General features: G+C 38.2%; 1 long non-coding RNA gene across 3 annotated transcripts in view; it reads left to right on the top strand.

The window, feature by feature from the left end:
• Positions 1 to 17,770, top strand: part of LOC116862567 — a 105,315-nt gene that overhangs the window by 10,197 nt on the left and 77,348 nt on the right. For all 3 annotated transcript variants that reach the window (XR_004381659.1, XR_004381656.1, XR_004381657.1), the window contains exon 2: positions 8,508 to 8,619. This is a non-coding gene — a long non-coding RNA (uncharacterized LOC116862567). The remainder of the gene's footprint in view (positions 1 to 8,507; positions 8,620 to 17,770) is intronic.

Below are 17,770 nucleotides of genomic sequence, written 5' to 3'. Positions count from 1 at the left end.
GTGAATAACTGATTTTCTAAATCCATCATTCCATCTAATTTATTAGCTGTTGCCATTATAATAAAGTAAGTGTTTTAACCTGTTCATTTATTTTTAACAGATGGCCTCATGGATTCTTAGTTAACAGATTAAATCCATTACTATCATTTTATTTATTTTGGTGTTGTTAATTGTTCCACATTTGACCATTAGAGCCCCAGAAATACTCCCTGTATATGTCAGAAGTCTTAGATGTGTCATATACTCAACATAATTTGAGCCCTTTCTTTTTGGTACAATCAGATATTCAAGGTGCATCTTGCACTTTCCCTCCCTAGCCCTGGAGTCAGTCATTTCTTCAAGGAGCCCTGCTTACTTTTCATGGACAATGGAATACAGGAACCAAGATTGGAGTGCTAGGTTTGCTCACACTACTAGTGTGTCATTGGCTGCAGTCCCTCTCAGCAGTCGACACACCTACAAATATCTATATTTATACCTGTTAAAAACTATGATTTTAGGGCACCTGGGTGGCTCAGTGGGTTAAAGCCTCTGCCTTCGGCTCAGGTCATGATCCCAGGGTCCTGGGATCGAGCCCCGCATTGGGCTCTCTGCTCAGTGGGGAGCCTGCTTCTCCCTCTCTCTCTGCCTGCCTCTCTGCCCACTTGTGATCTCTGTCAAATAAATAAATATATTTTTTTTTAAAACTGAGTTTATTTTGATACCTTCAGTAGCAGTCTATCACTACTTTCTATTCTTTCCCTCTTCCTTATTTGTATTTCCTCAGTAGAAAGACTCCTGGCTGCCACTATCTTTTTTTGTTTTTGTTATGTTGTTACCCAGAATATAGTACCTCATTAGTTTTCGATGTGGTGTTCAACGATTCATTAGTTGCATATAACACCCAGTGCTCATCACAACACGCGCCCTCCTTAATACCCATCACCCGGCTACCCCATCCCCTCACTCCCCTCCCTTCTGTAACCCTCAGTTGTGCCACTGTCTTTAATATATATACTCATTTGCTCAAAGCTGAAATACATAGAAGGCATTTTTAGCATTGCTAATTCATAGTATTTGGGGGGGGGAAATACAGGTTTTTAGGTGACCCATCTGTTTCCAGTCTCTTGGTTTGGCTGCTGAAAAGTCAACTCTTAAGCAAGATTAATAAATTCAAACTAAAGCCCCAAATAGTGTGTGTAGGCCAGGAGACCTGGATGACCCACAGGGTTTTAAAGGGCCATAGAGCTTCAACAGTCCAGGGTAGTAGCTTCAAACTTCATTTCTACTGTAACTCAACAGGTGACACAGCAATGTTTATGTTGGTTGGGCAGTAGTAGCTAATCATGGCCTTATCCACCAGGTCTTAGCAGATATAATCATGGCACTAAGAATTGGCACCTCAGCTGAAGGAAAGGGAAGATTTCCCTCTTGATGGTACAATTTATCTCTTTTTAAAAGGCAAACTGCAGTGGATTGTTCTTAAGCTTTTCTGCCCACTCATAAAGCACAATTTGTGCTTTATGACATCATTTATAACTTGTGTTAGCAATTACATCCTTTAAAAAACTCACATCCAAAAATAAATAAATAAATAAATAAAAATTTAAAGACTCACATCCAGTTTTATTTTAACAAATATTTTTAGGAAATGATTGAAGGAAAAAGGTGTTATTAAATGCAGTACTCCTAATCTGAGGCTAGCACTTTCTACATCAAAAACTAATTGATTGGGGGGAGGTGATATTTTGTAGTTGAAATATAAACTAAGAGGTTAGGATTTGAGATAAATGTGCTGTTAACATCAGACTTCAAGTATACCAGCCATTTGTGCTTTAACTTCAGTTTCTTTTTGCTTTTACTATTTTGTGTAGTTTTGGTAAATATCATTAAGCAACTTCAACTTTCCACCTTAGCACTGAATAATAAGCAGTCCAAAGATGAATGGATCCTTTTGTATTGATAGTATCTTTGAGGAAGGCTTAAATTTTGGTAATTAAGATCAGTGTTTAATGTTACGCAGTACACTGGCTTTTTCCTCTAAAATGGCAGGTTAAGTTGATTAGTCTCTTCAGCTTAACATAGTCCGTACGTTAATTTGCCTATTTTGTTTGGTATTTTGCCTTTAGATTTACTGTTAACTGCCCTTCACTAAAAAGAAATTATATGTTAAATCCTTAAAGTGGCCTGTTTTTTGTGAACTTGAATAACTGGGGAAATGTTTGGAAAAAGAAAGGGGCACTTTTAATCTTTGGAAAGCACATTGGCCTAATTCATAAGGCCATGTGAAAGTTGGAGTTATGCAAGCTGACTTGCTTTGACATTATTTTGTTTAAATGGCCTTAAATTGATGCATCCTTAGATAATGAAAGAAAAATATAAATTTATTAAAAAGTACACCTATCAGCTTACTTTTGGTTCATCTCTGTCAAAGCAAGTTCAGTTGGTTTTACAAAGAAATCAGTGATATGTATACCCCTAATGTTAAGATACTCTGGTTGAGATTCCTTTAAAGTAGGTTAATTTTTAAGTCAAGTATTAAACATCTGTAGTAGGCAGCTTTTAAGATGGCTCCCAATGATACCCACTTGCTGGTATCTATACCCCTGTTGTATTCCCTCTCATTTAGTTTAGAGAGATCTAATAACATACTTCTGATTAATAGAACCTGGTAAAAGTGATAGGATGTCATTTCCAAGGTTAGATTACAGAAAGATTCTGGCTCCCATCTGGCTCACCCTATCTTGCCCTCTCACGCGCTCACTTTAATGGAAGCCGGTCTGTCATGTTGTGAGCTACCCTCCGGAGAGGCAGGGGAATGGGAGAGGGCTTCTAGCCTACAGTCAGTGAGGAACCGAATCCTACCATAACTGTATGCATGCGCTTGGCTGCAACCTCTTCCTCCCTCCGTCAAGGCTTGATGACGACAGTCCAGCTGACACCATGAAGGCAGCCTTGTGAGAACCCCTGAGCCCCACTGTGCCAGATTGGTCTGGGATGAACCCAGCCCTCAGTATTTTTAAAAGTTCCCTAGGTAATTCCAGGGCATAGATGAAGAATCACTGATTCAGCATAAATCAATTTAGTAAGCCCCCTCTGGGTGCCAGGTGTAGGAGCAGCAATAGTGAATGGGAAGTAGAGCTTGCTTTTCATTCATAGGTCAGAAGAGAAGATAAACATGTAAACAATAACAATGTGACAGATGCTCCAATAAAGTTATTTACAAGGTGATATAAACACAAAAGAGGAAACACCTAACACAGCCTGATAGAAAAGGTTTGAGGGAGAAAATGTTATTCTGAAGCTAAATGTAAAAGCGAGTCAGCTAGAGTAAGAACATGGAGGGATAAACATTGCAGGCAAAGGAGTACAAGAGTAAAGGGACAAAGTTTTTCAAGAATAAGCAGGGGGGGTGGGGCGCCTGGGTGGCTCAGTTGGTTAAGCAACTGCTTTCGGCTCGGGTCATGATCCTGGAGTCCTGGGATAGAATCCCACATCAGACTCCCTGCTCGGCAGGGAGTCTGCTTCTCCCACTGATTTCTCTCCTCTCATGCTCTCGCTCTCTCTCTCTCTCTCTCTCTCTCAAATAAATAAATAAAATCATTTTAAAAATTAAAAAAAAAAAAAAGAATAAGCAGGGTGGTGGTATGTTCATATTTGAGTAATAGGGCCAGAAGGGTAGTGGGATATATTGAGTAATATTGAGTAATATATATTATATATTGAGTAATATATCCAGAAGGGTAGTGGGAGTGTTGACAGAACACGAAATTAGGGTTATGGAAACCAGTTAGGATGATGACATGACCTGTAGTGGTGGCGGAAGGGGTGAAGAGGAGAGGGGAGGATTAATTTGCTAACTAGGATACGTAATGTGTAAGACTGGGAAGCATGCACTGAAATGCAAAGGGAGGAGCTCGTGAGGACTCCTGGGTTCTGGGTTGGCAGTTGTGTGGGTGGTAGCCTAACTTTGGCAACAGATATGGGGGAAGCAAAAGCAGAAGACAGAAGGAAATGAACAGTTCGGTGTTGGACCTAAGTTTAAAGCTTCAAAAGAAACAACTGGTTGCAGTTGGCACTAGAAATGAAAACCAAATTGCCAACACTGAAAAGAAATAGAAATTTAAAAAAAGAAAAAAGAAAAAAAAATTGCCATGTTACTTGCCAAAAGAGCACATCTTGGGATTTTACATATTTGGAAATAATCAAGAACATAGATTCTGTCCTGTCTCCATGTGTTTTGGTACAGTCAGCCCTCCCTAAGACAAGAATGATCTTGAGAATAGCTATATGGACTTACAGAAAATTTTCTATTTCACTAAACCAAAGAAATCTTTAAAATTGTTCTGTATAAGCTACTTTTCACCGTTTGTGTCCACGACCTACAGTTTACTCACAGCACACTCCTCTCCTTAGGTTCCTTTGCCCCTCTTCCCACTGAGGTTAGGAATGTCTTGGTTTGCCCAATTACAGTTTTGAACTGACAACAGATTGTATTATGTCCTGAAGTGGAAAGGGTTTGGATGGTGACATCCCCATATCCTTATAATGATCTGATCATTTTTTCCAGTTTACTGAGAAATGATTGACATATATCACAGTGTAAGTTCAAGGCTTAGAGCAGGATGGCTAGATTTACATATTTTGTGAAATGATTACCACAATAGGTTCAGGTAACATCCATCTTCTATAGATATAATAAAAAGAAAAGAAAGAAGTTAAAAATTCTCTCCTGATGTGAACTCACAGGATTTGCTCTCAACAACTTTTTTATTTTTCATACTGCAGTACTAGCTACAGTCATCATGTTGTACATTACATCCCTTGTACTCACTTATAACTGGAAGTTTGTACCTTTTGACCTCCTCCCTCCACTTACCCTCCCCCACCCACTGCATCTAGTAAACACAAGTCTGATCTCTTTTTCCATTTTTTTTTCTTTTTAGATTGCACCTACAAGTTGAGATCATACAGTATTTGTCTTTCTCTGACTGACTTATTTCACTTAGTGTATGGCTCGGATCTGCCTTCAGTTCAGGTCGTGATCTCTGGGTGCTAGGATCAAGTCCCATGTTGGACTCCCAGCTCATTGGAGAGTCTGCTTCTCCCTCTCCCTCTGTCTCTCCCCCCTGCTTATCTCTTTCTCTCTGTCTCAAATGAATAAATAAAATCATTTAAAAGGAAAGAAATGCCTGTTCAGGTCCTTCACCCATGTTTTAATTAGATTATTGGATTTTCTTGCTATTGAGTTGTTTGAGGATTTTTTTATATTTTGGGTATTAACCCATCATCAAATAGATGGTTTGCAAATATTTTTTCCAATTCCATAGGTTGTCTCTTCACTTTATTAAAAGTTTCTTTGCCCTTTCAGAAGCTTTTTGATTTGAGGTAGTCCCTCTTGTTTATTTTTTATTTTGTTGCTTGTGCTTTAGGTGTCATATTCAAAAATTAATTATCAAAACCAATGTCAAGATGCTTTACTCCTGTGTTTACTTCTAGGAGTTTCAACTAATTCCTAGTCACCCCTGCTCCGGGTCTCACATTTATGTCTTTGATTCATTTTGAGTTAATTTTTGTGAGTGGTATATGATAGTGGTCCAGTTTCATTCTTTTACATCTGAACATCCAATTTTCCCAGCACCATTTCTTGAAAAGACTGTCTTTTTCTCTATTGAGTATTCTTGGCTCCTTGTCAAATATTAGTTGACCATATTGGTCATTTATTTTAATAGCAATGGAGCAGTACCTCAACCTCCCTAAAGCATGCTAACCCCTGTATCAGAATGAAGTTACATGCTGTTATTTTGAATTCCTGACATTGTGATATGTGCTTTCCTGTTTCAGTCTACTCACGTATTTCATGTGTTGTGGGCATTTTTTTTTTTTTTTGAGGAGTAAAGATATTTAGTTGTGCCCATTATTTGCTAGTGATAAACTGACACTTTTGAACTTTTAAAACTGTTTTCTTTCTTCTCTCATCTAGACAGCTCAAATACCCCCACAGAGAAACCACAGGGAAACACAACTGAATCTTAACTGTGAAAGGAAGGGCTGCACTTTGTTTCATCTCAAGCCTGCCTTGAGGCTGGTGCAAAATTTTAAAAAAAAAAAAAAATGCTTATGTCCGCAGAACATGTATCTCTTAGGTAAATCAAACCTGTAATTCAACTTGGCTGCCTCTTAAGCCATTCTGATTCCTGCCAACAAGAACATTAATGAACTTAGTATCTCCACAGGTTTATTCATGTGTAAGACCCGATTCCTTATTCCTCTTCCTTGTTCTAGCAGCTGCCTGTGCCCCATCTGATAAAGTGGAAAGCTAGACTAGATCATACAAATCCAGATGAACTTAAACCCCAGATTATTGTAGACAGTGTTCTCTAATTCTTCTGTCTGGCTTTAGGATAGTGAACAAAGTTTCTAGGCGTTGGATTAAAAAAAAAAAAAAGCCATACCCTAGTAATTATTGTCATGAAAAAGCATTTTATGAAAGTTAGCTTATTCATCCTCTTATTCTTCCTTTTATTCTCCTTTTGAGAGTATTCCAGAACAAGCTGTGCTTTGGTCATTCTCCCCAAATGGCATGAGACTGATAAAGGAATGGTGCTAAAAAAGACATGAACCTAATTCATCAAAAATTTTTAAGATAGGAATATGAAAGAACATAGGCCATTTTATCTTTCCAAGTTTGTCTACATGTTAGAATCATCTAGAGATCTTTTAAATTTCCAAAGCTCATGCCACACCTAGATCAATTAAATCATACTTTTTAGTGATGGGATACAGGCATCAATAGTGTTATGACTCCCCAGGCGACTCCAATGTGCAGACAACCTTGGAAATCACTGATCTAGACAAGTCTATTACTTCATAATTGCAAGAGAAAACTGCTGTGTCTCCTTCTCCCTAGACTCCTCTCCTAGCCGTTGGTGGGGGATTCTATGCTGTCCAACCAAGTTCTCTGTCAGTTTTGACAACTTTGAACCTAAGCAAGGATGTTGAATGAGGAAGGTCAATCACTGAAAAGCAACATTCAACTAATCAGAAACCACAGATATGAAATAGTTGATTGCAACTTTTTAAGTTATTTTTGATATGTTTTAATATTTTCCTGATAACATGAGTATTGTATGTCAGATTTCTCTATTCCATTTTCAGACACAGAGCTTCTTATGCAGTTAGTTTAATAAAACTAGTCTACGTGGGTGACATTTTTGCATGCTTTGGGTAATTGTTTTAGAATTCCTTCTCTGAGTTAGTCAACTTTAAAAATGTCTAATGCAGTGTTGGTATGCGTTGATTGAGAATTGTCTATTTTTGCTTTAAGAGACCCAGTTTGGCCCAAAGATAACCATTTAAAATTTTATTTTCGGTGTATACACAGCACATTACTTATTTATATAAGCAATCACTGGCTGTCCAAAAACTGAGGGAAGCTTAATTTAAATACAGCAACAACTGTAATTCGTGAACTGACATCCTTTATCAAAACTCAGAATCCCGCAATCGTACAAAAATCACCACACTGCCTTATAAAATTTTAAAGTGATATTATAACCCAATAAAATTATGATTGTGCTATATGTCTATATGTATCTTGAGAGAGATTAATTAAAGAAAATAAAATTGCAGTTGAAGCTGCTAGATGGTTGAAATTATCTGAATAAGTGTGATCTTGACTTTAATGAATTAACAAGTAAGCTTCTTGCCTTAAGTATTTAATTAATTTTAAACCATATTTGATTTAGAAAGCATTTATACTTAATTTCTGATCTAGTGTTCAATTAAAATTGTCTGTAATATTATTTGGAGTCTCTAAATCCTATTCTTGCTTTGGTTATCTTTCTGCTTGGTCACTGCTGCTGAGCAGTGGGAAGAGAAGGCATATGGCTGTGATTTTCTAATTCCTCATATGCTAGGGAGAAATCTTCAGAGAAAAAGTTTGCTTTGAAAATGTATGGTTTGGGGCACCTGGGTGGCTCAGTGGCTTAAGCCTCTGCCTTTGGCTCAGGTCATGATCTCGGGGTCCTGGGATCGAGTCCCGCATCGGGCTCTCTGCTCGGCAGGGAGCCTGCTTCCTCCTCTCTGTCTCTCTGCCTGCCCCTCTGCCTACTTATGATCTCTCTCTGTCAAATAAATAAATAAATAAATCTTAAAACAAAAACAAACAACAACAAAAAAAGAAAATGCATGGTTTTTCCCCTCCGCTTTTACTTTTATTTTTTTAGACAGCAGGAAAGAGAGAGAGAGAGGTGGGGAAGGGACAGAGGGACCCAGTACGGAGCCCAGTTCAGGGCTCGATCTCACAAGCCCCAATCTCACATGATCTCGCATCCTGATATCATGACCTGAGCGGAAATCAGGAATCAGATACTTAACCGACTGAGCCACCCAGGCGCCCTCTCAGATTTTATTCTATAAGGAATCATTTGGGAGAGGTGGTAAAAATAAATGAGGACACGTTTGTCATTAAAAGCAAAAGACTGAACTGTTGCAGTTACTTTCTAAAATCACTTTTTTTTCCATAGGAAGATTTTGGATAAATCATTATCAAGGAAGCTAAGGACACCTGGGTTGTATTGAAAGCACACCAGCCATGAAATCAGAAGGCCAGAATTTGAATTCCAGTTACTCACAAATGTAAGGTTATATTTTTATCCCTCCTCTGTTAAGATGCTTTCTTGATGTGTGATGTTTACATTTTGTCCTAGAGCGTGTTTTCTTCTGCTCCATAGGAAGAGGTATATTCTGTACTGTCAGTTTTTATTTCATTTTAAGTGAGGACAACCATGGTATTATATAAGCCAAGGGGTAATGAATCCCAACATAATGAGATTTGGTTTTGAAATAAGTCTTAGAATTTATATTTGAAAATGAGTGATGTTTTGGGGAACTGACTCTAATTCAGTGTCACTCCAAATAGAACGTGATGTTGGGGAACAGGAGTTATGGTTTATAACTCTGTTGTATCATGATCTTATAGTATTTAGTTATATTTGGGAAATACCCTTTGACCCATACTATTTTTGAGCAATATAATGGACTATAATGTAGTTACTGCTTAGGTAGAATAATGCAACTTCATTGTAAGATTGCTTTATAGCTCTTTTTCCTTTCCTACTTGCAGGATTTATTCCTCATGTGAGAGGAAGTATTAACCCAGGAGAAAGTAATGCACCAGCCTAAAAAGAGTTTCCCACTTTCCTTCAGTGTTTGTCTTTGCCAGGAGATAGACAAATAATTCTTTTGCCTTTAAGGCATTAATTCTGATTGTTAGATTAAATAGGCAGACTGTTGGCCACATGTGACTTAAGCAGTGTTGTTGGTTATTTTGCCAAGCTTTGGATCACAATTTGCTTGAAGATAAACCTTTGGTAGAGATCAAGAGTGACCCGTATAGCCCTCAGCATTGTTTATACCAACCACAACATTACTTGGTGGGATTGACTTGGAAAAAATGACGGTTAACTTCTAAGAGCCCAGATCAGATTCAGGTATTCTTAAATGTAAAACTGATTTTGACCTACCCAAGAACTATAGAATGTATCCTGGTCACAGGCAGGAGAATAAAGTTGTCCTATCGATTTTTCTGTGTGCCCTTTAGGAAATCCATTCTGGAGCATAGAGGTGAGCAGTTGGTCAACCATTTTCTTTCTTGTGTGATATATCAGAGTTTGAAAATGTCAGTCTGTTAACCAAGACTTGTATTGCAATCATTGCTGAAGGAAACTTTGGGGATATCATTGTATCACCAGTATTTAGATTCACATTTTTTCCCCCCGCAGGCTAGATGAAAAGGTAACATAATAATCTATTACCCAACTAATTTAGCAGAGTGGAGGAAAAAATAGGTTGATTTGGGCCAAACACAGGTCAAATAACTTACAGGCAGACATGGCTGAATTAGTTCGGTGCGGGTTTTTTGTTGTTGTATTTCAAAGAAGCAGACTTTCTAAAGATTAGAATCAATATTACTGGTGGAAGCAGGAAACTTAGGAGCAGGCCATTAGGTGTGAATCAAAGGACAGCTGCTTCTGTGTCACAACTATAAGGACAGAATGATGCTCATTTTTCCTCAGGTGCTACTTTTGCATAGTTGTATCGGCAGGTTATATCAATAGACAAAGGAGAGACTAAGAATATACATGCAATTCCACCATCAGCCAAAAGGCGCATAAATCTTTTACATTCTCAAATAACATTAATGAAAGGGCATAGTATTCTTTATGTACCTCTAAACCCTATCTCTTTCATTTTCTAAGTTCCTTCGCTCTTTTGTTATTTGCTCAGCAGAAGAGGACAAGAACAAGAGAAGTACAGGATAGAATCACTGTGCTTTTTTCCCCCTTGAAACCAGTAGGTTTTAGTGTGTATATTATACACACATACATGTGTAATTAATATTTAACGTGGTAACCCCTGGGTTTTTAGAACTATTTTACTGTGGTGCATAATACTCTTATTTTAAGAAGTGGTAACATGACATCTACAATTTGCAAAGGGTTGTGAGAATAAACGTCCCTTGTAACTGCCACCCATAGGTGAAAAAACTGCAATGTGGAAGAATTTGACCAACATGACAAAAGCCTTGTGGGTCCCTTGGCAGTCACAACCTACTCCCCACACTTATCCTCTCTTCTCTGAGGAAGCTTTAGCTTTCCATTTTTCGGTAATCATTTCCTGTATAGTTTTACCACTTGAGTGTGCAGCTGTATACACCAGATACATCTAAATAGTTCAGTGTTGCATGTTTAGCAACTTTTTATAAATACAGTCATACTTGATATATTTTTTAGTCTTGCTTCTTCCGTTTATTATCCCTGTGGTTGAATGTAGCTGCAGTGTGGTCATTTTCATTGCTTTGTAGTATTGTGTTGTGTTGGCTGTCTGGGTTGTCTGCACTTTGGACCTTCTGCAGATAATGCTGCTATGACTGCTCTCTCTTGGTGCACATAGGACATGTATTTCTGTCAGATGTAGTCCTAGTTAATAAATATCAGTGACGTGACAGTGGACAATTAAACTGTCCTTTTCTAGATGCAAATTTAATGAGCCAGTTATTTAATGAAGGAAAAAAAATTCGGTTATTTTAGGGTGGTAGGAGCTATCTAGACACAGAGATGGCCACTTCCATCCAGGTAAATAAAAAATAGAGTATCCAGGATTTTACCTTTGTTTAAGATTCATGTCTGCAAATATGTTTCATCGAGGAAAGAAAACATTTTCCTTTTTAAACAACCTCTAGTATTATTTCTAGAATTCTAAAATTAACAGGGTGAAGCCGAGCAGAGAATGTAGCTTAAATTTCTTCCGTGTTCTTCTCGAAGACCATGGCACTGCTAAAAAGATGTTAAGTCCCCGCTAAATATATATTTCCTCAGTAAGTATTTTTTGGAGTAAAATTATTTGTATAAATAGGTATAATTTACAAGGGACAGTCTCCTAAAAGTAGGTTGGTTTAACTTAAAACTGTTTCTGTCTTAAAAGCCTCTTTCCTGAAACAGAAAATAATAGTTTGGTTGAGTCAGTGCAATTATCTGCTTTTGCCATAGTTTTTCCTACTGCATTCGTACTAGCCCTAAGTACAACTAATATTAGTGTATTTCTGAGATTTTTTTTTAGAAATATGGGTCCTTTGCCTTTTGAAATGGAAGACAAAATACACAATACAGTACGATGCAAGTGTGTCACTTGTGATGTGCTTCAGAGCATATGTCTTTTAGGGCTTGTTGTGATTTCACGAGTATGGTCAGATCATGGTAGATTGATTTCAGTATCTTCCTGTTTTTATGGGTTTCAAACTACAGCCTCAGCGGAAGAGTCAAAATAATGTTTGTCACACTATTCTTGGTTAGCTGAAATTTTGTTTCTGTTTATAGGAAATGACCATTGGTCTAGCGTAGTTCTCACAAACACTTTATAACTCATCCAAGAACTATTCCAAGTGGTAAGAAAAAGGCATTCTACTTTAAAAATTACTTATCCAGCTCAGGTCATGATCTGAGGGCCCTTGGATCGAGCCCCACATCAGGCTTTCCGCTCAGCAGGGAGCCTGCTTCCCCCTCTCTCTCTGCCTGCCTCTCTGCCTGTGATCTCTGTCTGTCAAAAATAAATAAATAAAAAAAAATAAAAATAAAAATTACTTATCCAGGATCAGGCTTGAAGAAAATGCTGCTTCTTGTGAATTCAGCATCCTACCCACACCACGATTCATTTTGCTCCTTTGCTATAACAGATGTGTTTGAATTCTTTTTTGCAATGAAAAGATTCTTTTGTCTTCCTCAGGGATTGTAACTTTCAAAAGGTGCTCTTAAATATATTACTACCTTATTTAAACTATTTGCTTCTAAGATGTGCAGTACTTTGCACAAAGAATAAGTCACCAATCCCCTGGGCATACAAAAGGAAAGTGCTCTGCTGGGTTTCCTGTTTTATTTTGTTTTTCTGTGGTAGGTTTATGACTTGATGCCCAGCTTTTTTATAGATTCACCTCTCATAGGACACAATTCCCTTCAATGTGTTTTCCATGCTTATGGAATGAAACAGTGTGTTAGTATCTTAGTCTGTTCAGGTTACAATAACAAAATATCATAAACTGGGTAACTTACAAACAACAGAGATTTATTCCTCACAGTTCCAGAGGCTGGGAAGTCCAAGATCAAGGGTCTGGCAGATTCACTGTCTGGTGAGGGCTGCTTCCTAGTTCATAAACAATTTTCTTTTTGCTGTCACCTCACATGGCAGAAAGGTGGGTCTCTCATCAGGGCATTAATCCCATTCATACAGTTCTGCTCTCATGACCTATTCACCTCCCAAAGGCCTCACTTCCCAATACTGTCTTCTTAGGGGTTAAGATTTCAAAATATGAAATGTGGGGGAACACAAGCATTCAGACTGTAGCACCTGGAAATACCAGTAGAAATTTCACTTTTACCACTTGGCTTTCTCTTGGTATATGGAGACAAGCCTCCTTAAAGTGCTCCTATGAGGGGCGCCTGGGTAGCTCAGTGGGTTAAGCCTCTGCCTTCGGCTCAGATTCTGATCTCAGGGTCCTGGGATTGAGCCCTGCGTTGTCGGGCTCTCTGCTCACCAGGGAGCCTGCTTCCCGCACCCACCCACCTACCTCTTTGCCTACTTGTGTTCTCTCTCTCTCTGTCAAATAAATAAATAAAATCTTGGAAAAAAAAAAAAAGTGCTCCTATGAGTCAAGTAAAAGTGACTTTAGTTGATATCTTTGTGATTTCTAAATTTTTTGGACAATTTATTTTTTTGTTCATCTGGGATAAACATTTTAGATTCTTTTATGAAATTGGAAGATATAAGGGCGCCTGGGTGGCTTAGTTGGTTAAGCATTGTCTTTGACTCTAGTCATGATCCCAGGGGCCTGGGATCAAGTCCTGTATCAGGCTCCCTGCTTGGTGGAGGAGTCTGCTTCTCCCTCTGTCCCTCCCCGCACTCGTACTTTCTGTCATTCTCTCTCTTGCTCAAATAAATAAGATCTTTTAAAAATGAAATTCAAAGATTAGTTAAGAAAAGTTGCCAGTTTCTGTGTTGGTGGTATAGTGTATCTAGGGAGGTCTGTGAGTAGAGGAATGCCATAATGAAGGTGGTATTTATTTATTTTTTTTTATTATTATTTTTTTAATTTTTTTTTTAAAGATTTTATTTATTTATTTGACAGAGAGAGATCACAAGTAGGCAGAGAGGCAGGCAAAGAGAGAGAGGAAGGGAAGCAGGCTCCCCGCTGAGCAGAGAGCCCTATGCGGGGCTCGATCCCAGGACTCCGAGACCATGACCTGAGCCGAAGGCAGAGGCTTAACCCACTGAGCCACCCAGGCGCCCCAATTTTTTTTTAATATTTTTTATTTATTTATTTGACAGACAGAGATCACAAGTAGGCAGAGAGGCAGAGAGAGAGAGGGAAGCAGGCTCCCCGCGGAGCAGAGAGCCCGATGTGGGGCTTGATCCCAGGATCTTGGGATCATGACCTGAGCAGAAGGCAGCGGCTTTAACCCACTGAGCCACCCAGGCGCCCCTGAAGGTGGTATTTAAAGGAGACTGTTCAGCCACAAGGCCAAAGTCAGGAACATCTGCCCTTCTGTGACGTTGTTCCAGACTGCTGTAACCTTGCTAATTTTTCAGTCTCTGTGAATAATTATACAGTATATAAGCAAGAACAGATGGGTGGGTCAAAATAAAATCCTTTTAGCAGCAAATATAGAATAATTTACCCTGATAGGAAAGCAATGATCAAAATTCAAATAAAAAAAATTTTGGATATGGTTTCTTCGTTGGAGTTAGAACTTTTTAATGTGTTAATTATATTTTGAAGGTACAGGAAGAGCTTTAAATTTCAAAAGATGCTAATGTTTCACGGAACAGAGTGGGAAACACTGAGTTAAACTATAGCATAATGTATTTAGTTTAGACATAATAGAAAGTTAGAGCATAACACTAGCAGTGTGTAATAAGAATGGGTATGAGTCCATTTTTGTATATCCTCAAAAACAGAACACAGTTGTCTGCTGTTTTGCTCCCTGTAAAACTGTGATTTTCAACAGAGGTTTCCCTTGACAAGGGAAAGGTGGTAGCAGAATCTCAGTTGGATTTTGTCAAATGTTTTTTCTGCATCTGTTGAGATGACCATGTTTTTCTTTTTTGAGTTTGTTAACATGATGAATTCCAGTGATTGGTTTTATAATGTTAAGCCAACCCTACATTTTTGGGATAAATCCCACTTGGTTATGGTGCACTATTCTTTTAATATTTTGTTAGATTTGATTTGCTAAAATTTTGTTTAGAATTTTTCTATCTATGTTCATGAGGGTTATCAGCTTTTAAGCTTCTCTCTTTTTTTTTTGCACGAGCGGGACAGGGAGCAAGAGGGAGAGAGAATCTGAAGCAGACTTCTGGCTGAGCGCGCAGCCCAACCTAGGGCCTGATCTCAGACGACTCCAAGATCACAACCTGAGCTGAAACCAAGAGCTGGACATGTGACTGCGCCACCCTTCCCCCCCCTCCCCATTTCTAACTTCCTCCTACTGGAATATCTTTGATTGTTGGTGTCATTGTAATGCTGGCCTAACAGAAGGAGTTTAGAAGTATTTCCTCCTCTACTTTTTAAACTACTTTGAGTAGAATTATTATTATTTCTTCATAAAGTGTTTATGAGAATTTACCCTGAAGCTTTCTGGGCTTGGGATTGTCTTTGTTGGAAGGTTGTAAGCTACTAATTCCTGAACAGATTACAACTTACATCATTATCCTCAATTCCAGTAATTGATAATTATAATTCCAATACCACAAAGTCCATTTTATTTTTCATCTTGTCCATATTTTGTAACCCCCTTCTCTGACAATGAACAATCTGTCTCCTATTATCTTTAATATATTTATTTATTTTATTAACTCCCCTCTATGTAGTAGCCCATCTCCTTTGCCAGTGTTGCCCACTTTCCCATGCAAATCCCTGCTTCATCGCACTTAGTTTCTGTCACCCTACCCAGGGTTGCAGCTGCTACCTCCTCCCCTAGGTCCCACCCCCTGTGGATGTCCTCCTCAGCCCACCCAGGTTTTGACGGCTGTGCCAGACTACCCCGTTGCGTGGACATTTCCTACTTTCTCTTCTCATTCACTTGTGAAATTGTTCCTGCCAACTGAGTCAGTTTTATTCCATTTAAACTCCGTGTTGTCTGGTACATAATTGGCAATTAATAAACACTTAAGTCTAAAAAGAACTACATTTTTTAATGGACACATGGTATATCAAACTCTCAAAAACGTGTTATATTAACAGGATTGCCATAGTTAGCATTCCAGCACTGCTGTTGACTAAACTATGCAGCCGTAAACAAATTAAGTAAACTTTTCTGAACTTCTGTTTCCTGATTTGTTAGATGAGGACAGAAATAATTACAGTGCTGTTGTTAGTAACACATGAAGCCTACTATGCACCAGGTGCTCTGCTCAGGGCTTGACAACTAATTTTCAAAATGATTTTTTGGAGGAAGTACTATTATTGTACTCATTTTGCCAAAGAAAAAGCTGTCATTTAAGGGAGGTGCCATTATTATCGTCTTCATTTTACGATAGGAATGAAGCACACACACAAAAAATTCACACAAAGTCATGTAGCTAATAACTCGTAGAGTTGGAATTTAGCTGCTATGCCTCCAGAAAGCAGTAGAGCCAACATATATGAAAATTCCTAGTACATAGCGAGCCACAGTAAATAATAATCCATTTTAACATGTAAAATGATTAACTATAGTAGTCTGAATCACTTCTGCCAGGTCTGTGGCATAGAGAGAGTCATGATACTGTCCAATGAGAGTGAGGAAGAGGATGTGTTTTTAGCTCAAATACAAATTAGAAGTAATGTTTCTTACTAGACAGAGTTTAAAATCCTCTCTATTTATCCTAGATTGGTAAAAGAGACATTTTTATGTAGAAAGAAGACACAGACTCAGAAATAGGTTATGTGCTTAAATCTAAAAGGAAATTTCAGATGAGAAAAGATGTTTCCAGTCAATAGAAAATGAGAAAAAGAATTAATGGTACCCTAGAGATAAAAGAATAAACAAAGAACATCAGAGCTGGAGAAAGTAGCCCAGTGGTTGCAAGGAGAACAATAAAGACTTGACAAGCATCTATCATTCTAGTTCAGCATTTAATAACAGTCCTAAACCCACGATCCATTAATGTTGTGATGAATCTGTGAACTTGGCACATGATAGGTGCTCACAATATGATTGTTGAATTGATCTGACAGTCCTTTAAAAAGCTTAAGTTAAATTTCAGTTAAAGGCACAAACCTAAAATAAAGGAGAGAACAGGAAGGAAGACAAGAGTGTCAAAATTTTGAAGGCTACAAAGCATATAGTTATTGACTTAGGGGACTAGAGAAAGCAATCCTAAACTAGCAATAAGGAAAGCTGAACAGAAACCTAATTTACATTGCAAAATCCCCCAAAGACAGAGGTATCTCTGGAAGGCAAGGGTGAATATAGGGCTAAGACTTCTCTGTCAGTGTGTTAATGAAGCAATTATTCTTTTATTCCTTTCCACTTTGCACAGCAACTTCCCCTGACCTTCTCTGCTCCCAGACTGCTGGCTGTCAACCAATAGGCAGCTGGCAGAAAAATAGAAATCTTCTCTGGGGGAGAGAAAAGAACTAAGATCCTGACATCAGGAAGTCCCCAAGGAATAGAACTAAGATACTGACATTGAGAATCTCCCAAGGAATAGGCCCAGCTAGATTGCCTTCATTATGAAGACTAAGTAAACAAGTTACACATACATGCAAGAGTTACTAATCTGCTTTCTGGTGGACAGCTTTTGGTTTGAGCAAACAACCGGGGAATACACAAAGAACAGGGAAAACCTCTGTGAGTGAGTGGAATGTTGAAAAAGTAAGAGAAGTTGTTACATTCATAAAAGAAGAACAGGTGTTATGTTTAAAAAAAATTCAGAGAACAAACGAGCATTTGGAAATGAAGATAGCAGATATGAAGGAAGTTTGGATGAACTAGAAGATCAACACAGAAAGTAGAATTTAGGATTTATGTCAGAAAGTACATGGGGCTCCCTGCTTCTCCCTCTCTCACTCCCCCTGCTTCTGTTCCATCTCTGTCTGTATCTCTTTTAAAGAAATAAATAAACAATCTTTTAAAAAGACAAAGATACAGAAAGTAGGAGAGAAAAAAAAATAAGAAAATAAGACCACCAATCCAGAAGATTCAATACCTGAATAATAGAGTTTCCAGAAAGAGGACACAGAGAAAATGGAGAG

The sequence above is a fragment of the Lontra canadensis genome, unplaced genomic scaffold, assembly GCF_010015895.1.
Source record: "Lontra canadensis isolate GAN:19392208 unplaced genomic scaffold, GSC_riverotter_1.0 scaffold4, whole genome shotgun sequence".
NCBI classification, from domain to species: Eukaryota; Metazoa; Chordata; class Mammalia; order Carnivora; family Mustelidae; genus Lontra; species Lontra canadensis.
This window is presented reverse-complemented; position numbering and strand designations above follow the sequence as displayed.